This window comes from Protopterus annectens, chromosome 5.part0, assembly GCF_019279795.1.
Source record: "Protopterus annectens isolate FY-2018-M chromosome 5.part0, PAN1.0, whole genome shotgun sequence".
Taxonomy (NCBI): domain Eukaryota; kingdom Metazoa; phylum Chordata; order Ceratodontiformes; family Protopteridae; genus Protopterus; species Protopterus annectens.
The window spans coordinates 775,221,609-775,246,474 of NC_056735.1; positions in this window are offsets into that span (position 1 = coordinate 775,221,609).

Here is a 24,866-nt window from a genome sequence, read left to right on the forward strand (position 1 = left end):
CAGTATGGAGCCTGAGGGTTATTTTTATTAGGTCTGGTTATAGCATTTGTGAGTTGGTTTACTGCAGTGGTGGTGCTGGGTAGCATTGTCGCCTCACAGTCCGGTTCGATTCTCAGTGAGAGCGTCTTCTGCGTGGAGACATGCGTGAATGGCCGTACCTTTGTTGAAGGTTGTGCATCAGAGCTGGCAACTCGGCACATAAAAATCTACTGCCAATCATTAGTGGACCGGAGTTCCGCTGTGGTGACCCCTAACCGGGAAAAGCCGAAAGACACAACAATGACGACAACAACATAGCATTTGTGAGTTGAGTGAAATTACATAGATTGATTGAAATGGTGGGGTTACTGGCAGTAATTTTGTTCCAGTAAATTTTCACATATCCTAGGATGTATGTCTCAAGCTTGATATTATATGAGGTCCATAGAAGAATTTCCTCAAGTGTTTTAATGTTGTTTCCAGGGGGGATATAGAGGGCTATAACACAAATGCTTTTCTGGTTATTTAGTTTGAGATTTCCTATGACTAGTTCAGCGTTGTTGAACTGTAGAATAGTATTTTGGTAGGGAGTGATGGAGAGTAAGCTAGAGTAGATTAAGGCTACTCCTCCACCCTTCTTTTTTAGGCGGTCTTGTCTAAGTACTTGAAACCCAGAGGTTAGTATTTCAGAATCTGAAATGTTGAGTTTTAGCCATGTCTCAGAGACCGCTGCTATGTCGGGTTGGCTATGGGATAGCCAAGCATGGAATTGGGCTAATTTGTTTCTTAGACTCTGGGTATTGATGGTCAAGATCTTGAGGTATTTAGGGTTGGTAGTATGGGTGGTAATGGGAGGAGATGGATTGCTGCTGGTACTAGGTCCTGGGTTGGGATGTATGTCTCCTGCTAGGCATAGGCAGTTAAATGGGAATGAGAGCAGGGGTTTGGATTTGCTCCTAGAGTTTGGTGGGAGGTACAATAGTGCTTTGGGAATATGACGTTTCATTGAGGAGTATAGGACTTTTAGTTTAAAGCAGAGAAGTGGGTTTGGAAGCACTAGGGAGGAGGATATACTGTGGAAATGAGATGTGGCAGAGTTCTAATGTGTGTTAGGGGTGATGGTGGGGTGAAGAGGGGATAGGAAAGAAGGGGGTAGTTTGTAAGAGGAATAGGAGGTAGCATGGTATAGAGGTATTAGGAGTAGTAGGCTAAGGGAAAGGATGAGAATGGTTTGAAGAGACATGGTGTGGTTTAGGTATAATGGAATAGTTGGGGGTTAGGTGTTGAGGATGTAATAGGATTATTGGTGACAGTGTAGGAGGGAGGAGTATGTAAGTATCTAGAGCTTTAAGGATTAGGGATGGGGAGGGGTGAGAGAGTATTGGATGATGGGTGGGGAAGGGATAGTGAGGAGATGAGAGTGGATTGGGTGAGGCAGGGGGAAGGGGACTTATGGCTAGAATAAGTGTAGGAGCACTTGGGGTGAGTGGGAATTGGGAGTAGGGTAGGGGAGCAGAGTGAGCCCGCAGAACGAACGGAGCAGGTAGAGCCAAGGGGAAGGAAGAAGGCAAGACTGTGAAGAACAATCAGTGGTTAGGTAGGTAAGCTCAGAGGTAAGGAAAGTATGGAGACTGTAGCACTTGTTTACTGTAGTTGTATGCATCACATAACACAAGTCCCCAGCCAAATTCCTTGTAAGCATAACAGCATATTTAACAGCAAACAGTTTATGTAGTAAAAGCAGTCACAGCTTCAGTTAGTCCCTTAGACTATTATGAGCATAACAGCATATGTAACAGTAAACTGTTTCTGTAGTAAAAGCAATCACTACGTCAGTTAGATCCCTAGACTACATAAAGTTAGCTAAGTACTTCAGCTGGAAAACATAAACATACCTTTTAAACCAGGTGCACCACAAACATTTGAGAAGAGCTTAAACACTTGCAGGCACTTACTTGCAGGTGTGCACACTAAAAAGCTTCAGGGGAAGCTTCCTGTACTCACACGAATCCTGTGAAAAACCGTGTCCATCTTTTGTGTTCATGTGAAAACCTTCCCCTTTCAACATTTTAGAATAAAATGAATATTTCATGTAAATATTATGTTAAATATAACTTTCATATCAGTCCACAAGGTGTTATGTTTGTTACCAACAAAAAATGCATGATGTATCTCATGCTTAGGATCCTTGATAACTCCATTCAAAGTTAGTCAAAAAACTTGATGCACCTGTTAAACTCCTACTGGCAAATGTATATTATCAAAATAAGAGCCTGATAACTCCTGGCCTGAAATGACATCAGCATTACCCTGACTACTGAACTGCAAGACACTGAACTCAGTGTAACAAATTATTCACATTCTCACCATCAGTGTTACCCCAGTGGGGCTGGTGGTAGACTTTCTGTGTTCTTACCAGAGTATTCTTGTCCAGATCTAATACACAAGGCTCTGTGAGTCTACTAAAACAAAAAAAGGTTTCATTGAAGTTAACTGAGTATTATGCATCATCATTACTTATGTTTCACTACACATACTTCCTAGAAGCCCCAAAGGACACCTGTTTGGATGATCCATCTCTTACAGTGAAGAATTTTCACTATTGATGATTGGATCTGAAGCATCTGACATATCAATATCTATGCAGCTGTTACATCCTCATACGAATTAACCAAAAAAAGAGAAAAAATATTCATAATTTTGTGACTAATAAAGACCCATACCATATTAGCATGGTCAACATTTTGCTACCAGTTCATTGCTGGTTACCATATGCAAAACAATTACTATTAACTGTTAGCTCTAGATTTAAGTCTAATTTCAAATCTGTTTATAATAAACATGAAGATGATGATGAGAATACTTTATTGAAGATGGAAACTTTTGACTGGAAGAGTTTGCAGAAGTTGGAAAACAGTGTTCTACCTTTCATTTTCAGTGTAACATGCTGCCCCTGTCCAAAATGTAATTAACACTTAATAGCACTGTACCATAATATATTATTGTGTATTAATTTTTATGTATTATCCTTCAATATAATTATAGGCATCTCTGTATATGTGCCTATGGCCTGGATCATAGTAGAAAGGGTCTTCAGACCACCCTACTCACCTGGTTTGAAAAGAAATAAAATAATGAATATTTACCATTATGGGTCATGTGGACCACCCCATCATCATCATCAATAACGCCCTTTTTCCCATTTTCTACATGGGGTCAGGGTGTCGTGTTAACTGTCACCATCTTTCTTGATTCAGTGCCACATTCCTGCCTTGTTCACAATCTTACCTGACTGTCACAGATGTTCTCTCGCAGTATCCATCCACCTCTTTGCTGGACACCCTCATTTCCTCTTACTTTCTTCCTGTCTGTCCCACATCTTCTTCACCTGATTGTCTTCTGCTTTTCTGCACATGTACTCAACCTGCCATAATCTGTTCTCAGTGATATTTTCTGCAATTGGAGCTACTTTGGCTTCCACTCTTAAGTCCTTATTTCTTCATCTGTCCCACAGTGTGCATCCTACCACCCTACTCAGGCACTTCATTTCCATCACCTTTAGCATTCTTATCTGATCTGCCTTTACTGCCCAGGTTTCTGTACCATACAGTAGTACTGGTCACACCATTGTTTTGTGCACCTTACTTTTCAGCTTCTTTGGCATTTTTCTGTCATACACTACACCTGACACGCTATACCAGTTGTCTGCAGCCCCTCTGATACTAGCTTTGATCTCTTCATGCAGACTTCCTTTCTCCTCAACCACCCCTCTCAGATACTTGAAGCAATTAACCTGTTCCACTATCTTCCATTCTATCTCAATTCTCAGCTTCTTCTGATTTCCTCAAATTTCTGCCATTACCATGTTCTTATTTGTACTTAGTTTTATCCCATGTGCCTTCAGTTTTGCATGCCATTCCCCTATCCTTTGCTCAGAGTCTGCCTGTAATGTCATATCATCTGCATACAGAAACTTTGTTGATCTATCCTCTCTGACCTGTTTGCTAATGTAGTCCACCACCAGTATGAACAGCAATAGGATCAGAGCCGAACACCGGTGCACAGCCAATCCCACTGGGAACCCCTCTGTGAGACCAAACATTGTTTATACATGAGTCATTGAGTCCTTGCACACAGCCTGTAATGCTACCAATGCTTTTAGGACTTCAAACCACTGCAGTACTGCTTAAATCAGCTTTCTTGGGACCTTGTCATATGTTTTCTCCAAGTCTAGGAATTACCAGTTGGACTCTTTCCTCATCTCTAGCATGTTCTCAACTGTTTCACTAAAAACATTGGGTAAGTTGTGCTGCATCCTGGTCTGGACTGCTCATCTCCCATTTTACTTTCTACTACTCTGTGTATCCATTTATCAATCACCTTCTCCAGATCTTTCATGCAATGTGACAGGAGTTTGATACCTTTCTACTGCCCACAGTTTTGGATGTCCCCTTTGTTTTTGTACACTGGCATGAGTATGTTTGTTCTCCAGTCATCTTGGATACATCTTTCCCTACATACTGCTATAAAACCCTCAGGAGAAATTTTCTCCCTACCTCACGCTGCATCTTTATCATATCTGCTGTGACCTCATCTAAGCCTGCTGCTTTCCCTGAATTCATTTTCCTTAGTGCTATTCTTACTTCTTCTAGGATGGGCTCCTCTTCTTCTCTCATTGTAGGTTGTGTCTAGGGAAGTACAGTGTCTGTAGGATTTTCTTCACTCAGAAGTTGTTGTAAGTACTCCTTCCATCTGCCTTTGATGTCCTGTGGACTGGTGAGCAGGTTGTTGCTGGCATCTCTTGTGAAGGGTGTCTGACTATCTTCTTTATCTTTCCTGTCTTTGTCTTGCAGTCTGTTATAGTTTCTTTGTGCCATCTACTGAGTCACTTTCCAGAAGCTGGTAGAGTGCCTCCAATGCCCTATTCTTTGATACTGCAACTCCTTTCTTAGCTTCTTTGTTAGCCAACCAGTAATCCTTCCTAGCCTGATTGTCTTTTCTATCTCCCACTTTTTCCTGCACTCCTTATTTCTTTTGATGACTTCTTGGACTTCTGTATTCCACCACCAGCTTTCTTTTTGTACCTTATTTCCATAACTGGCTCAGCCACAGTTCTGTAGTCTTCACACATGCTGTTTTGAGGTGCTGCCATTTTTCTTCAACTCCCACGATTTCCTCCTCTTTTTGGGGTGCTAGAGACTTGAGTAATTCCTTGAACTACTGTACTTTCTTTCCAGTCAACTTCCAGGTCTTTAGTCTGGTCTCATTTGACCTTAGAGCCTTCTCTGAACATTGCTTGCAGCTGATTCTGGCAACCAGTAGTTTATGCTGTGGGATGACTGTTTCACTGGGGATGACTTTGCAATCACTAATTCTACATCAGTGCCCTTTCCGTACTAGGAGGAAATCTACCTGAGTTGCATATTTGTATGTGATCTTGTATCTGTTTCTCTTTCTAAACCATGTGTTGGCTAATATCAAGCCATTTGCCAGACAGAAGTCTAGAATGGCCTCTCCTTCTTTATTCCTGTTGTGCCGCCCCACCCATGAGGACCCAAGCAGTCTTCATATCCTGTTCTGTCTATCCCAGTATGTGCATTCAACTCACCCATTATCAGCACCAGTTCATGCTGCTTTGTCTAGTAGGTCCTACAACTGCTGTGTGAATGCACTCTTTTCCGCAATATCACAACCCTGCTGTGGGGCATAGGCTGAGCTTATGAATACTGCCCTATAATTACAGTAAAGTCTGATTGCCATGTATCTGTCACTAATTCTAATGATATCTCTCACTGTCTTCTGAAGCCTCTCTCTCACCACAATTCCCACACCATTTCTAGCCTATCCTCCTCCTGAGTAGCAGACTCTGGATCCCAAGCTAAGTGTCTTTGCTGCACTACCCTTCCATCTTGTCTCTTGGATACATAAGATGTCCAGCCTCCTCCTTACCATCATATCATCCACTTCCAAGTTGCATCCTGTCAGTGAACCTACACTGAGTGTAGCAATTCTTAGTTCATGTTTGACAGGTTGATTGGTTTTATGTCCAGCTTTCACTCAACAGAGCTATCCCAGGTAACCCAGGCTGGGCAAATGAATACCGGCCAGCCAGTAGCTTATTGACCCAGGGTTGCTGGGCTTTATGGTGGGTGCACACTGGCCAATAGGGGCACATACACCCCTCCTACCATTAGCATGGGTCCCTGGCATAGGTCGGAGTAGGCCATGTCCTCAACCCACTTATCAGCAACTACCCTTGGCCATTTAGCGACATTAGTCAACATTACCAAACACCTAGAACCATATTTTACATCAAGTGGCTATTTCATGGTCATGTAGACCACCCTACTCATCTGATTAATAAACAAATTAATAAATTAAATGATATATCCATTTACCATTTCTAAAACCAGAAACAAATAACCATTCAAAGGCTCACAAGGAATACTGAATGCCAAACGAATAACTAAAGCAAAGAAAACATTTATTTTGCAATCATAAAGTTAAGTGCTTTCACTCTGGCTAAGTTCAGGACTTCATCAGAGCAAAGTTTGATTAGTTACATTGGTCCATAAATAACATTGTATTAATCAGTAGTTTATTTTATTCAAAATGTCTTAAAGGCACGTTACACACTTATAAAAAACAGTAAAAACCCTTTTTAATCATTTCCAGTCATCATTAGAAGTGTACATTCAGCAAATCTTTTCTCCATTACAACAGCAGCCACCCCATTCACCAAAAAGGGGGCTAGTTAAGAGCCAATTTATTAGGGTACCTAGGCTCATTTCTAATTGTGACTGGTGTATAGAAGAGTTTTACAAACCGAAATGTGTATTTATGGCTATCCAGAAGGAATGATAAATGAACAGATGAATTATGGACTGCAGCAAAGACAAGATGGGTATGGTCCCATATTATAGTATGAGTTACATCAAATAGATAGAATCAACAAATATCATAATACAAGGGGGGGGGTGAATGAAGGAAATAATAGATTTTTAAATTATATGGCCATGCACTATACGATAGAAGCAGGGGACATTAAAAAAATCTTATATAGAAACTGGAGTATACTTAATAGTGTTGATTTACATCATGTGAATTTTCTGGACCCTCCAAGTTTTATTTTTAAAAACAGGAAGAACATTAAAAAAAATCCTGGAAAAGACTGCCACAAAAGGTGGTAATTTTACCTTCCACAATGTTAAATGTGGCAGTTGTAAGCAATGTTTGTACATTGATATGGCTAAGGAAGGGGGGATTTTGGATATTATTAAAAAATGGAGAATACCAGGTAGATTTCACTGTAAGACTGACAAGGTGGTGTACATGGCAAGGTGCTGTACATGTGCAGCATTTATATCAGTAAAAGTGAGAATAACTTAAATAAGAGAATATATCCTCATGTTCACAGTATTAATAAAAAGGACAGCAAAAGTGCTTTAGCCCAACACATTACTGAGTCAGAATTTTACTAAATTTGACTTTTTGATTTTAGAAAAAATAGACAATGTGTGTTATGGAAGTAATTGGAAAAGCTACCTAATGTATAAAGAAATGATATGGCAGTTGAGCACCAATGCATCTAATGCACTTGGACAATATGACATCATGTCTATAAGTAATGAATTAAGGAGGGCGGATGACATTTGATTTTTTTTAAAGATATTTTATTATTTTTTTATTCTTGTTTGGAAATGATCAAAAGGGTTTTTACTCATTTTTATAAGTGTATAACATTGTGCCTTTAAGACAGTGTAAATACAATTAATTACTGATGAATACAATGTTATTTAATGACCAATGTAACCAATCAAACTGTTCTGATGAAGTCCTGAACTTAGCAGGAATAAAAGTGCTTAATTTAAAGTTGTGTACTTACAATAGCTAAATATGTGTATTGTCCATTTTCAAGCTTCTTCACTTATGGGTCTCAGATCCAACATCGGATCCAACTCAGCCACTTTTCCCAGACTTTAGGTCCAAGTCTCACACTCCTCCCTCTTCCCATAATGCACTATACCTTCCGTAACTTCCTAGATCAAGTTTGCTGCCATATAACTCAAGTGATTTAATCAATAGTACAGAGAAGAGAAAAGGACAGAGGCTCAAACTCAGAACCCATAGGTTCTAAATTTCTTCCAAGTACTTCTCAAAGGCAACAGGCCTGGGGATGGATGTGAGGGACGTGAAGAAGAATGAAAATGGACAACACAGATAGTTATGGTAAGTATATAACTTTAAAATCTGATGTTGTCCTTTTCATTCTTCCTCACTGATGGGTCAGAGTCTCCAACTGTGTAACTTAACTCCTGGGCTGCCCTCAGGGAAGGATGTGCCAGAGTACAGTTGAGCCAAAGAATGCCCTGCTCCTAGAAAGAACATCCAATTTATAATGAGAGACAAAGGTGTGAGTCTTTGACCAAGTGGCTGCAGCATGAATCTCATCAGTTGAGGCTCTGGAAGAAATAGCAGATGAGGTAGCCATAGATCTGGTGGAACGTGCCTTGGGAGGTCAAGGCAATTCAATACCTTTTTGTGAATAAATGAAGGAGGTACAGTCCATAATCCATTTGGCTAAAGTGATCATTGAAACTGCCTGACCTAAACAGTTTGTTTGGAAAGATACAAATAGTTGATCAGATTTCCTATACCTCTTTGTTCAGTGGAGGTAGAAATGTAGTTGCCTATGAACATCTAGGAGATACAAAATATATTCTCCTTTGTTTGAAAATTTGGGGAAGAAGACTGGTAACTGAACTGGCTGGTTAATGTTCAATTCTGTGGCTACCTTAGGCATAAAGGAAGGATTTGCTCTTAAGGATACCCTATCTTTATGGAAAATGATGGAAGGAGGTTTGGCTGACAAAGCTTGAAGCTCTGCTACTGTCTTAGCAGAAATAATAGCTACTAGAAAAATTGTTTTCCAGAAGAGAAACCTCATGTTGCAACTATCAGCTGGTTCAAAAGGCTTTTGGGTAAGACCTTGCAGTACCAATGTGAGATCCCAAGGAGGAGAAGCATCTTTTATTGCAAGCCAAGCTAGAAAAATGCCCTTCAGGAAAGCTTTAAATAATCTGGTGAAAAAAAAGAAAAGAAAATCCCTTCCCAGCATGAAAATCGGATATGGCAGCCAGTTGAAGTTTGATAGTAGAGAAACTGTCTCCTTGAAAGAGATTACTAAGAAAAAGAAGAATAGCCAAAGTGGGTGCCAAGAAAGGGTCAATATTCTCTTTTGAAGCCCAAATAGAAAACCTCTTCCACTTGCTGCTGTAGATCTTTTTAGTGGAAGCCCTCTGAGAGGGCAGGATTATGTGAGTCTGGACTTTCTTAGAATTACTGGAAGTAGAGAAACCATATGGTCAATTTTAGGATGTGGAGATTGTAGGACTGAATGGCTAATGGGTGAGATATGAAATCCTGTCTAGGATCCAGTGTCCAAAGTGGATACTTCAGGTGAGGCCACAGAAAGGGTAACTATACCTGATGAGGTCAGAAAGGGGCATTGCAGATTACTGAGCTCTTCAACTTGTTGGCTTTCTGTAGAAACTTCGCGATCAGCAGAAGAGGAGGATAAGCATAAAGGAGACCTGTGGCCAATCATGGACTAGAACATCCCTCGGTGACTCCCGCTTCAGGGGGAGCAGAGCAAAGTGCTTGCTGCACTTGTAGTTCAGGGAAGAGGTGAAAAGGTCACAACAAGGTTGGCCCCAATGGCTGAAAATCTTGTTTGCCACTGACTGGTTGAGGGACTACTCATGAGGAGTCAGAATGGACTTGCTGAGTTTGTCTGAAAGCTGGTATTCCCCCAAATGTGTGTTGCAATTAGAAAACAGTATGAAGATACTGCCCATTCCCAAACTCTCATGGCCTCCCTGTACAACTGGTAGGAATGGGTTCCTCCTTGCTTGTTGGTGTACCAGACTGCTGACATGTTGTCTGTGTGAATTGCAATTGCCCCCAGACGGAGAATGTCCTGAAAGAATTGCAACATAAGAAGGATTGCTCTCTCATCTGTAGGACATTGATATGCAGCTTGGTCTTGATGGATGACCACATGTCTTGGACCATCTTTCTTTGGTAATGCCCCCCACCCACTCTGGGAAGCGTCCGTGTCACTGTGGCTATTGGGGGGGTGGGGGTAGAGAAAAAGACATGCCCAGAGACAGGTCATCTGATTGCATCCACCACTGTAGATGATTCCTGTAAATCAAAGACAATTTTATAGGAACTAATAGTGGTTGGTAGAGAATAGACCACTGAACTGCTATGGTCCATTGAAGAACTCTCATAAAGAAACTTGCTAATGGAACTAGAATGATTGCAGCTGCCAATGACTCCAGAGGCCATAGAATTAATCTTGCTGTCTTAGAGATATTATGCAATGCACTGGTAGGAAAGCCATTTGTGTTGTAATTTCCAACTGTGTTCCTATGAATTCTAGGTTCTGAACAGGAGTCAAGTTTAACTTTGCCAGATTTATTCTGATACCCAGATGGTTGAAGATGTTTACTAGGTAATCCCTGGACTGTAGCAGTTGATGCCTTTTTGGTGCAGTAAAGAGCCAATTGTCTAGGTCGGGAAGCACCTGGAATCCTTTTAGCCTCAAGTGAGCAGCTACGACTGCCAAATGTTTGGTAAACACCCGGGGACTATAAGTGGTCTGAACTGGTAATGATTGGCTCCCAGCCGAATGCACAAGTGTCTTCTGGAGCACCTGTCCTGAAGATCCACAGGGCACATTAAATTATCTGTGCATAAAAGTGGCAGAATAGACTGAACCATAACTATTCAAAACTTTGACTTCTTCATGAACTGAATCAAGTCACTGAGATCTAGAATAGGTCTCAGGTCCCCTGTTTTCTTTGGCACTAAAAAGTACTGAGAATAAGTTACGCTGATAGGGCCTGTTGGGAAAAGGGTCTGTGAAACCCTGATTTTGTGGGCCCCCTCTGCCTCTAGGGTGTCATCTGTCATTGAACCCTCCTCCTCTGCCTGTGGAGGAAGTGTCCCAATGTGGGTCCTGGAAAGATCCTGGAGATTTTCTAAACTGGGTTTTCTTCCCTCCTCGCTGGTTCCTAGAGAAAGTCCTCTGAGGGGTGGAAAATTTGTTCTCCATGGAAGACAATGTCTTTCCTTCTTGCTCTCGGTGGGTTAGTGTGTTTTTCATAGATGGTCCAAACAAAGCGGAACCATCAAAGGGGGCATTAATAAACGATGGCTTGAAAGGTTCCGCAAAGTCACAAAGCCACATCCAGGCATGTCTCTTGATGGCTATGGCTGCACCGGCTGCTCATGAGATGCTTTCTGCCATATGTGAAATCAACCTCATCAAAGAATTTGCAAGGGAGGAAAGTGCAGCCAGCTGGGGAGAAACCTTTTTTAAGTCCTCCTCTGACATGGTCTCCTTAAACAGTTCTCTCTGCAAATGTGTGAAGTGTACCAAATAGTTTAACGACCTAAGTGTGAAAGCAGCTGAGGCATAAATGTGTTTATCATGTCTGTCTAACTCTCTAAATTCCTTGTTTGGCAGATGGACAGTGGAGCTTTGTTCAGCTAGCTCCTTTTTTGTGGCTGCTGCAACAACAATGGCATCTACTGGAAAACCTTAACTTCAATGTGGATGATCAGAGGGCAGGCTAAGGAACCTGTCAGGGCACTTAAGAATAGGCTCAACCATGTCCAGTTCCTTCCAGCCCCAGTAGGAAACCAAACCTATCAGTTCATCCACTGGAGAAGACACCCAGGACTGCCGATGAGCCTACTTCAAAAGCCTCCAGAACCACTGATTCCTCCAAAGAAGGAGGTTGGGAAGACCAGCCACCTTTCTGTCTAAGGAGTTCTAGGATGTCTCCAAAAATTACATCATCAGGTGGTGATCAGGGAGATCCTTCTCCCTCATCAAAATTGGTGTCCTCCATAAGGGACTGCATAGGGTAGTCTATGTGACTTCTTTTACACTTTTTCTTTCGAGGGACCTCCTCCATGGTGTGTTCTGATGAGGTATCGGAAGAAGGGGGGGCTCCCTGAGGGGAAATAGTCTGGAGGCTCCTTGGGGATGGCTGATCTATGGCAGGTGTGATGGGCTCAATGCTCAGATCTGATGAAAGATCAGGCCCTGAATGGCAGGAGACAGCTCTCTGATCCTAGAGAAGGGTTTTTCTGCAATCTGGAAGGCCAGTGGACTTGAGGAAACATGCTCCCTCTAACTCAGAGCAAAAGTTGCCTTAGGAGAGAGAAAGCAGAGACATCCACAGATCTGAGGCCTCCTGATAGAACCTGATCTGAGCTGTTGAGGGCCAAAGCCCCAAAGGAAAGCAAAAGATTCAACAAGGTCTGAGCCAAAAGCAACCCCCTAGAGTTGGCTCCAAAGGGACAGAGATGGCAAGACCCCCATCTGAGTCTGCACTCTGAGGAACTTCCACATCATCCTGTCCATATCAGCCTCAATGAAGCTTCGGGAAGACCTGAAAGAATTTGCAGAGGAAGCATGCCTGAAAAAACCTTGGTGGGAAGGGCTGGAGAGACAGGTTCTAATTGGAAAGCTGGTGTAAGGCCCCCTAAGCATCAGGTCCAAAGTCTTGGGATCCAAAGAAGATGTACCTGGAACAGGGGAGCCCAAAATAACCATCAGACCTTCCTGATCCAAGGACCTAGGATCTGAAAATGACTTTGATTCACCTGGAGTCGAAGCAATCAGGTCTGATGGGGTCTTTTGATCCAATGGTATAGTACTACACAAAGCCATGGATTATGGATCCAAAGAGGTTCTCAGATGATCTGATGTCTTTCTGTTTGTAGCTGGATACAGAGAAGTTGGATCTGAGACTTTGGTCTTTTCTGACCAGGCTCTGACGATCCCCCTGGAGAACCGGAGAGGAACTGTTTGGAGCCAATATGTTTCAAGGGGGTTTGAGCCCCAGAAGAAGAGGATGCAGGTAAAAGGCATTTTAGGATGAGTGTTTTTTTCTATGGTCCGCCAAAGCCCAAGGTTTAAAGGCTGCACACACACCAGACAATCCATCTCCAAATGTCCTGTTCCTAAACAGTAGACACACTTCTTGTGGGCATAAGAATTTGGGATCTTGTGCCCACAAGAAGTGCATCTCCTAAAGCCTGTTGGTATCTTGGCCATGAAGAAGCTAGCTAAAAACTCTAATGAGCAAAAGAAACACCCCAAGAAGGTTAACAGCAGTAACAAAGAAAAGCTGCAACAACAATAACAACAATAATAATAAACTTTTTTTAACAGGTAATAAAGACAAAGGAGTGGCAACATCATGGTAGAAAGTCAGTGAAGGAAACTCTAAAGTCCCTAATGCCTACGAGAGTCTAATAAAGTAGGGAGGAAAAAGAAACCAGAAGCACAATTATTTCTGAAGGTTTGTAAAAGTTTTAAAACCAAAAGACTTGTCTCTCAAAACCGAATCTACCCGAGACTCAAGAACCAAATCTGAATGCAATGTGCAGCAAACAAGATATGGTGCATTATGGGAAGAGGAGGGAGCTTGAGGCTGGGATCCTAAAGTCTGGGAAAAGTGGCCGAGTCAGATCCAATGTAAAATCCGAGGCCCATCAGTGAGGAAGAATAAAAAGGACAACATCGAGTTTTATGATTGTAAAATAAATATTTTATTTGCTTTATAGGTTCATAGGTTCATAGGTTCGTACTAGGCTATCTGCCCTAGGGCATTTATAAGCCTAGCCAGAGTGTGTGTGGCTTTCACCACCCCTTAGGATGAGAATACTATGCCCAGTTAGGGTTTAGTTTACTGTGCCTCTATCTAGTAGTGACACAGAGATGACACCCGGGGTAAACCTACGATCTCCCATCCACTCGTCAAGATTTCTCTTGAAGAGAGTCAGTGAGGGGCTCTGCCTAACATGGACTGGGATTTTGTTCCAGAGTGTAGGGAGCCTCTGGGTTATGAATCTGTCCCTCCAGCACATCCTATTTATTTCTGTGTTGAGGTTCAAATCTCTTGCTCGTGGCTCTGATGGATTTGGATTTTCTGAGGTGGAGCATGTCCATTAATTCCAGATTGGACATGGCCTTGTACGTCAGGCATAGATCACCTCTGAGTAGTCGGTATGCGACTGAATAGAGCTGGAGTTTCTTCAGCCGGGCAGCATATGACATATGTTTGAGACCCTTTATCCTCTTGGTGAGAAACTTTTGGGGTCTTTCCAACTGCTGCAAGTGTCGGGTAAGATACATCCCAAATGAGGCATTGTACTCAATCATGGGCCTGATAAGAGAAGAGTACAGGGGCACAATGACCTCTCTTGATTTAGATGTGAATCCCTTCATGATAAGGTGGGCAATATAGAAGGTCTTCCTAACCACTTTGGCAATATGAGTGTCAAATGAGAGGTTACTGTCAACTTGGGACCCTAGGTCCCTGATTACCTCTTCCATACTTAATGGATTACCACCTATGTGGTAATTTGTGGGTACCTTGTTTTTCCCAAAGGGTATGACTATACATTTTTTGGCGTTCAGTTTAAGGCCATGGCTCTGGCACCAATTATCCATTTCTATGAGGCCTCTCTGAAGGATGCTTGTGTCCGCTGTAGTATCAATTATGGCGCCCAGTTTGCAGTCATCTGTGAACTTTGTCAGCCACAATCCTCCTATGTTTGCTTTCACCTCGGAAAAATAAATGCCGAACAAGAGGTGTCCCAGGACTGTGCCCTGTGGGACACCACTTGTGACTGGCTTAGAGTCTGACATGGCTCCAGCAATTCTGACCTTGTGGGTTCTGTCCTTGAGCCAGTTTGCAACCCATCTTGTGACATATGGGTTTACATCTAAGCTGGTGAGTTTGTCTATGATGCCCGAGTGGGGTATTGTGTCGAAGGCTTTTGCAAGGTCAAGGTAGGCTGTGTGAACTGCCTTACCCTCATCAATGGCCTTAGTGACTGTTTCAAAAAAGTCGACCAAGTTCAAAAGACAGGATCTGCCCTTGACAAAGCCAAATTGGGTAGGATCCAATGTCTGTAGGTCCCCAATGTCTTTGTTTATGAGTTCCATAATGATCCTTTCCATAGCTTTGCAGACCAGGCTTGTCAAGCTTATGGGGCGGTAATTTCCAGGGTCTGTAGAAGCACCGCCTTTGTAGAGTGGGACCACTGTTGCTGTACGCCACTCTTTGGGTACGTATCCTGTAGTAAGGCTAAGATTAAACAGCAGCCTTATGTGCGGGTTTAGTTCCTCTTGGAGTTTATATAGCACACAGCCTGGGACACCGTCCGGTCCCATTGATGCTGTGTTTTTAGCTTTGGAGAGGGCGGCTCTCACCTGGGCATCTGAGATGTTAGGGAGGCTACACTCTGCTGGGATAGATATTTCTCCTTTTGGGGGGAGGGGGCGGAGAAATTTGCACTGAACCTGTCTGCCAGAATGTTGGCAATGTCTGTGGGTTCAGTGTATTTTGTGTCATTTTGGACTAACTCTGAGCATATCTGGGAGTTTCCACCCAGGTTTCTAACATAGCTAAAGAAGGCCTTGTGATTGTCTTTTGTGTCTTTTGCGATTTTTCTCTCAAAGTTGGCCTTGGATGATTTTATGAGTGATCGTAGTTTTTTGCTAGTACTGATCAGAGATGCCTTCTCTTTTAGGGATTTTGCTCTGTCATGTAGTAGCTTCCTCCTCCTGTTGTAAAGTTTGTTAATGGCTGGGGTCCACCAGACAGGGCGCCTGCCTTTGGGGGAATGGGTCTTGGTTTTATTTGGGATTGCATGATCCATGCATTCTTGAAGGTGCCCGTAGAAGGTATTTATAAAGGATTCAGCGGTGTGGGTTGTGGTTTCCACTGGCCCAGGGGCCTTGAAGGATACCACTTCAGTCTTAAGAAGTGTGAAGTTGGCTTTTGAGAAGTTCTTCACTGTGGTCTTTTGTGCAGGGGGTGGGGCGGGATGTGGATTTCCAGTGAGATTAATTTATGGTCTGATCTCACCAATGAGGGGTATACTTCCAGTGTGGAGCATTTTGTCCCCATGTTTGTGATGATCAGGTCTAGTATATTATCTCCTCTTGTGGGAATGGTGACTAGTTGTTCCATCGCATTTGAGTTTATGAATTCTAGGAACCTTTGGGCTAGGGTGTTGGGGCTTGAGTAATGTTCCCAGTCTATGTTTGGGTAGTTGAAGTCTCCCAATATGATGGTATTTGGAGAGACATTCATACTCTCCAGTGTCTTCCGGAAGGCTGAGTGGGGTTCCTGAGTTTGAGAGGGTGGTCTGTAGCATGCTACAAACTGTAGGGCAGTTTTGCCTATGGTTAGTTGCACCTGGATGGTCTCCGATGCTTCGTGCATTGCCACTAACCTGGAGGTGTGGGTATCTTTGATGAATATGGATACTCCCTCTCCTTTTGTGGTTCGGTCCAAGTTTTGGGTCCGGAAAGCATGATATGAGGTAAAACCTGGAAGTGCTGGGGTGCTCTCAGGAGCCTTGAACCAGGTTTCAGTCACTGCACAGACATCAATGTTCTCCATAATGAGGAGGGCTTCGAGAGCATGCATCTTGAGGTTTAGACTTCTGGCATTGAGCAGCATTACCCTTAGTTTTTTTTTACTTGTGTTTTCTAGGGAGGTGGGTTTGTCTTTTGAGCCTTGCCTAAAAAAGGCACTATGGGGGTGGCAAGAGCCTTGGCCAATATCCGGAAGCCCAGGGGTGACAGGTGCAAGCCATCCCTTGCGAAGCAGCGTGGCTTGTCAAGCATGTCATCCCAAGCATACAGACATTGGATCCCCCTAGAATGACACCAGTAATTAAGCCAGTTGTTAAAGCTGATCATTTTGTCTTTGTACTGTGGCATCATTCTTGGTGAGGGTAAGATGCTGCTCAGGGTCAGGGTCATACCGGCCTGGGCTAAATAATCAGAGAGCTCCTCTATGTCTCTTTTCATGTAGTCCAGGGAGGTACGTCTCAGGTCATTCACACCGGCATGGACAATGACTGAGTCATATTTGTACTTGCTTTGGAGTGACCTGAGTGCTTGTGTTATGTGGCGGATTCTAGCACCCGACAGGCAGCTTACTGTAACTCTCTCCTTGTTCAGTCTGGTGAGCGGGACGTCAGTGTGTCTGACTATGGAGTCACCTACTACAAGTGTATCTGGCATGTTGTTTGGCCTTAAGGGCTGTGACTGTTTAGCACACTGACTTTGTGAACTATAGTGTTGCATGTGCTATGTCTTGAGGTAGTGGTCGCTTGGGTGTCTGCTTTGGAGGCCTCTGTTGTTTTGGTAGATTTTTAATCAGAGCCTCCGAGTATGTTTTTGTGAATTTATGTGTTTGGTTTGCAGTTGTGATAGGTCTATGTGAGACTGGGTTTGTGGTGTGCGTGGTTACCTTCTCCTCCTGACTGGTTTTGCCAGTACTGAGTTGAGAGAGCTCAGCCTCCAGTTTGGCTATATAGTTGTATCTCTCACATATATTTGTATTTGTTGGGAGGAGGAGAGGGTTGTCTGTGTACATGAGGCAATTGTAACATTGCCTCAAGATTCCCAGATTCACCAGCTGAACAGGAGAGGACGCCAGCAACTGACCCTTCGACATGCTAGAATAGTGTAAAGGATTGCTGTGTAACTGAGTCAGAAAGGACCTATAGAGAAATGGGTACTCTGGGGGATTTAGGTGAATAAAGTACTTTATTTTTGTTTAAGAGTGCTTTACCTGTATAAAAATGCTTTAGGAGCAAGTGCTGGGCTTTTCAGATAGGAAATAGACTGTTTAGATTGCAAGTAGAGCAGTTCTAAGGGAAAAATTGAAGAGCAGACTTTGCGGAGCCAGAAATAGTTTAAACTTGATTAACCGGTGCTACCCAATGCTGCTCTATGAGCAACTTCGTGCAAAATCACGCAAAAGTGCGCAAAAATGGGCTTTATAGCAGGGGGTTGAAAAGAGCTAGGAATTGACCCAAAATGGCCAATAAACTACAAGTTGCTGGGCTGGAACCACTCCTCTAGGGACAAATAGGTTGCTCAGTGCTCCCCACTCCCACTGGTGAACAAAGAAGCTTCCTCTTATCCAAATAAGGATATGGATAGCACAGGAACTATGACAAAGCCCAGAGATCAGCAAAATCTGAAGACTGGACTATTCTAGTTCAGTAAGGCGGGAAAACAAGGATATTTTTCTGTTTTTTTTTCTTTTTTTACAGAGACAGAAGAAAAAGATACAGTAGCAAACAGTAAATGCTATAAAACGGCTAGCGCACTTGAGTGTGTTAGCCTAACAGTTAAATTAAACAAAAATAACTTTTAAAGTGCAAACAGTTTAGAAGCAACACAGGTACAGTATAAACAATATGCAGAGCTGATTTCAAGGGTTTTTAGGCGAAATGCAGTTGAGATACAGTAGTCAAAACGAAAGCCAGAAAAAAATACTTATAAATCAAGGAAAGTCACTCTTTCACTCTCTGCTGCTTGTAGAACCCTGCAGGACACCACGAGGAGCTGTGCTGAGTCATATACAAGCGCAAAAGCATGCAAAAACGGGCTTTATAGCAGGGGGTTGAAAAGAGCTAGGAATTGACCCAATATGGCCAATAAACTACAATTTGCTGGGCTGGAACCACTCCTCTAGTGTCAAATAGGTTGCTCAGTGCTCCCCACTCCCACTGGTGAACAAAGAAGCTTCCTCTTATCCAAATAAGGATATGGATAGCACAGGAACTATGACAAAGCCCAGAGATCAGCAAAATCTGAAGACTGGACTATTCTAGTTCAGTAAGGCGGGAAAACAAGGATATTTTTTTGGGTTTTTTTTCTTTTTTTTACAGAGACAGAAGAAAAAGATACAGTAGCAAACAGTAAATGCTATAAAATGGCTAGCGCACTTGCGTGTGTTAGCCTAACAGTTAAATTAAACAAAAATAACTTTTAAAGTGCAAACAGTTTAGAAGCAACACAGGTACGTATAAACAATATGCAGAGCTGATTTCAAGGGTTTTTAGGCGAAATGCAGTCGAGATACAGTAGTCAAAATGAAAGCCAGAAAAAATACTTATAAATCAAGGAAAGTCACTCTTTCACTCTCTGCTGCTTGTAGAACTCTGCAGGACACCACGAGGAGCTGTGCTGAGTCGTATACAAGCGCAAAAGCACGCAAAAACGGGCTTTATAGCAGGGGGTTGAAAAGAGCTATGAATTGACCCAAAATGGCCAATAAACTACAAGTTGCTGGGCTGGAACCACTCCTCTAGTGTCAAATAGGTTGCTCAGTGCTCCCCACTCCCACTGGTGAACAAAGAAGCTTCCTCTTATCCAAATAAGGATATGGATAGCACAGGAACTATGACAAAGCCCAGAGATCAGCAAAATCTGAAGACTGGACTATTCTAGTTCAGTAAGGCGGGAAAACAAGGATATTTTTTGTTTTTTTTCTTTTTACAGAGACAGAAGAAAAAGATACAGTAGCAAACAGTAAATGCTATAAAATGGCTAGCGCACTTGAGTGTGTTAGCCTAACAGTTAAATTAAACAAAAATAACTTTTAAAGTGCAAACAGTTTAGAAGCAACACATGTACAGTATAAACAATATGCAGAGCTGATTTCAAGGGTTTTTGGGCGAAATGCAGTCGAGATACAGTAGTCAAAATGAAAGCCAGAAAAAATACTTATAAATCAAGGAAAGTCACTCTTTCACTCTCTGCTGCTTGTAGAACTCTGTAGCAAACAAAGAGGAGCTGTGCTGAGTTGTATACAAGCGCAAAAGCACGCAAAAACGGGCTTTATAGCAGGGGGTTGAAAAGAGCTAGGAATTGACCCAAAATGGCCAATAAACTACAAGTTGCTGGGCTGCATCTGAATTATTCCTTGTGAGCCTTGGACTGGTCATTTGGTTTTGGTTTTATTTTTGTACTTTTTAGTGAGCATTAGTGATGAGTTACGGACATGCTTTATTTTGCATTTACCATTACTGGATCATTTCTAAAAACAGTCAAATGACTAGACCACTTACCAAATTAGCACACAGAAAATAAACAAATACATACGTTTTGAACTAACTTCAGACACTTTGTTGTTTATTGCACTCCTTTACTCCTGCCTTTTACTAAGTATAATTACAAACACAAAAGCAAGAGAAGATGTCTAGGTTTATTTTATTTTTATTATATTCTGCATTTGATAACTGTGTAGGTACAGTGCTCCAAGGACCCTTTTCAGGCCTGACCCAGGTCATTATGGCAAATACAATATTTAGAGGTATAATGGTATGAACAACATTTTATAACACTTTTAACATAATCACATAGCACCACTGCATATTAACAATGTAATAATACTATTATAAAAGACAGATGTAGACAACGTAGGTAATTAGAAATGTAAGCAATTTATAGTGACAGCGGCAAAGTAGTGGAAGAAAATTACTAAGAGAGTAGGGCAGAAAATGTAAAAGAATTATAACAAGTGAGGACAAGAGATCAAAAATACAGTAGTAGAACAAAGAAAAGTTGGAGTGGTGTTCCTTAGTCTCTGTATGATGTACAAGCACAGTGATAAATATCTTTTGAAACATTTAATGAATTTGTGTATTTGTAGTAAATAGCAGCACTCAGTACAATTGTAGATGGCATTAACAGTGAGTATTCAATTTACCCTTGTAGGTTGAAACATGACATTTCTTTTACAATATACAGATGTTTTCTGAGAATAGTTTAAATGTTGTTATGGTATCTGCGTTTCTAATTTTAGGGGGTAGATTATTAGATAAATTATATCAGAAAAATGCACAATTGTGCAGCATTTCAGAAATATTCTGGGTCAAAGTTTATCACATGTATATTAAAAGCAATGCTATTAACTTCTAAACAAAAATGTGAAACTGTCATTAATGAAAAAAAATTACACAATAGTCTGACATTTTACTAGTTTTGTAAACTGAGTACAGGCACTACCTCCAATGGTCAGTTCACTGACATTGTATAATAAGTCAATAATTTGACTGTAATTGCTGAGCTATGAATACCAACTTGCCAGACACTTTACAAACTCACATGCATTAAGTTCATCAAACAGGTCATCACTCTCTTATTATCACTGAAAAGTACATCAGTGAAGCCTTGCAACATGCAAAAAATGCCACTGCAACAAATACTTATGCAAATACCTCACATTCTTCTTAAGACATCAAGCAGTCAACTTTTACAGTTAATTTTTGTTTTTGTTTGCATATATACCACCAAGCTGGAGGAACATTAATGTGTCACCAGTAAATAAAGGATAGATAAAAAAGGTTTACTATCAAAATAGTGAAATCCCTTTTTCAGAAACTGTTTTGCAGAGTGTTCAATATGTCGACATTCTGCATTTTTTGAAATATTTGTCTTCCACAAAAACAGCTGTTGAGAAATCATAAAATGTTTACTGTTTTTCAGGGGGGGCAAGCCCCCTTGTGCCACCCACACCCCTTGCTAATTATATATTCTAACTCCAAGATCAGACTACAGTGAGGAAAAGGGTAACTTTCCCAATCCCCACTGTAGTGCGATCTAATTGTAAACAGCGACGCTCAAAACCATGAATGCAAGCTACGTGTCAACATTTCGGAGGCAACAGGATTTCCACTTACAGTTTTAAACTTTTGCACCTTTACCCTTAACCTTATGACTGACATTAAGGTATGTTTCAAACATTTCATAGTAAACCGATAAAAAAATATATATGACTAGTATTACACCTTTTATCACTAAATATTTCAAAAGCTGCATCTTTTCTATGCTGATTGGGTAACCACATATGGCTTTCTTCCTACAGTCACTCTTGCTTGGCAAACCTAACTAAATTCTGTAATCCAGCCAGCATTGCATTAAACATTGCAATCTGCACAAATGAAGCCTGCTCAGATCTGTGAAAGGCTTTTGATAATATTTCACATCCTGGTATCATTAACAGTTTAAAGTATCATAAAATGAAACCTCACTTTATCAGCTGAATAGTAGCTGGTTTCACCAGTGGTGACAATCTATTTTCTGAATGGTTGTATTTCCCAGCAGATTGAAGCAAGAACCAGCATATGTCAATGCTCTATTTGGGATCCTGTCTTAGTTATCTTGTCATTGTCATTACTCACAGGTAGTTATGCGTGGTTCATGTGTGGCAATAAATATGTTAGGAGCCATGGTAAGCTTTAGTCAAGACTTTCTGATTTCTGCCTCTGAGTGGAGCACTGTGCAATAACTTGCTGTTATGGTTCAATGTGGATATTTACAGTGGCATTCATAGTCATTGCACATAAGTACAGCAGATGTGTGCACAGGCTGAGAACAAGCACAGGTTAAGCATGATTTAGAGACAGTAGCTGCACTTAAGCACAGCTGTTAGAACCAGTTTGAGAAAAAACATATACAGATGAAGAACGTGTGACAAAATCTGTGAGTAGTCTATGCAAATAAGCTACTCTTCCTGCCTTCATGCTGTTTTTTGATGTGCACGTAAGCTTTGTGCAGATGGGGTTATAAAAAGTGAATCCACACCTTTTCTATCCGCTTTGCAGTCCATTAAGATGATTGCTTTCATAGCCAGTCTAGCTGTGTCCCATTGTCAGGTGCTCATTTCAATCACACCAAAAGTCAGTGCACAAAGTTCACTGGTTTAGAAGAAGGTGATATAAGCATAGCCAGCTTTAGACACCAGTGATCTCTGCAGTTGCTGGGGGCCTCCTGTCACTGGTGGGCCCCCAACCATAGCAAGTTATCTTGAAATTTTGTAACATGTCTGTCAAACCAACAAAAGCTAGTACAGCAATCTTGTATACTTAATAAACTTAATAGGCAATAGCTCCTATTTATATCGCCTTTAAAATTCAAAGATATCTCTGTTATAATAGAGTTTTATCAAGTTACAGGCTTCACAATTCCATTAAATATTTTATCACTGACATGGTTCCCCTGGCTTAATTATACCCTGCTGGTGGACAATGCCTCTACTAAAACTAAAAACATAGCCAGATTTAGGGATCTGCAATACATGTGACTGTGTGGTGGCTCCACAAACGCTGTTGCTGTTTGGGGAAAAATGTATTAATCTCCATATTATGCTCTTTATCCTGAAGAGGACTGTGATAAGACCCTGTCAGGATAAAGCTGATAATAAAAACAAGAAAGGTAAGCACTAGAGAGAGATCAGCACCCAGAGTGACTGAGTGCAAACCTTGGATTTTAGCAAGAGCTGATGCGTCCAATCTTCAGAGATGGGTTTCTCTTTCAAGGGGTTTTATAAATACTGGCAGAACACCAGATACTATTACTCTCAAGCTTCTTTGCTGAAGAATTCAGCACAATGCCAAACATAATAGCAGAATAAAGGCTCAAAATCAGGAATGTTTTAAATATTACCCTAATTCATTTAAAAGGTTAATAGAATAATACAGTTTGCATTTTCTTTTTTTAAACAGTTTTATTGAAAACATTAATATAATGAACAGATATTTTGAAAAAAAAACATAAGTATTTTTTTTAAATACAGTATTTAAAAAAGAAAAAAAGAATACAATAACTATAATAGCACAGTAAACTATGTACAATGATTCACTATATATTGAATAACAGCATCAATTAATTTTAGTTTGGCAGAAGAAAAATGAAAACATAGAATAAAAGATTAAAGAAAAAGGAAAGATTACTGCATTAATCATTTATCCAGTTCTTTAACTAATAATTCATGTAATTTTCCCATTTGTATTATAATTTTGTATTCCTTGTAGATTTAGATTTGATAGTTAACATTTCTAACTTAGATATTTCTAAGAGAAGACCTTTAAACTCTTTAAATGAGGGAACTGATGAGGAATTCCAATTTCTTGTAATTATTATCCTGGCAGTGGATAGTATAGACCAAAGTAAAGAATATTTGTTTTTATTTATACAGTCTGGGACAGGTGTATTGAATAATACAAGTGACTTTGTAGGCATAAAATTGTTTTCTGTAAAAATTGCCTATAAAAAGTATTAACTTCTTCCCAAAATTTCTTTAATAATACGCAGTCATAAAATGTATGATTCCAATCAGCATTTGTTAATGCGTTACATCTCCAGCAAACAACATCTTGTTTAGTTATCTTACTCATTTTCTGAGGTATGATGAAAGATTTATGTAAAAATCTATATGTGAAGATTCTCCACTTAATGGGGGAAGTGGTTTTGCTGGCTGACTGAAGGAAATTAACTTTGTCTTTTTCTGAGGGAATAAAATTATTGATTACTGAAAATGAATTCCAATAGTTATCTGAATATACACATAGATCTTGTTTAATTGCTTTATAAATATATGATATACTATTTTTAACTAGTAAAGTATTATAAGTGTATAAAATCAAATACTGAATAAGTTTGGGTATTGAATTTTTAGCAATTGAGGGGATTAAAATTAGCTTATCTAGAATACATTTTCTAAACTCTTGCAAATCTGACCAAAGTAGAGAGTTAAGGTTATATTAATCTATAAAGAGCATTGATAGATTTTACCTCATTTTTTTAACATTTGATGCCAAAACAGTAATTGTTTTTGTTTAAAGAACAACATTTTAGAGTGATCTGCAGATATAATTATACCTTGTGTATAGGCAATAGGAAAGATGAGGAACAGCCAATTTTCAAAGATTCTAAACCTAAATATATAGTTTTTAAAGGCCCTTAGAATTAAAATTATATAAGTAGATTTAAACATTTGAATGGGTGGTACAGCGGTAGCTTTGTTGCCTCACAGCAAAAGGTTCTCCTGTTCGATTCTTAGCTGGATTGCTTTCTGTGTGGAGTCTGCATGTCCTCCCTGCAATCGAGTGGCCTCTGAAAGACATGTGTGAATGGGGCATGCCTTCGCTGAAGGTTGGGCGTCGGGCTGGCAACTCGGCATGATAAAAAAAAATCTACT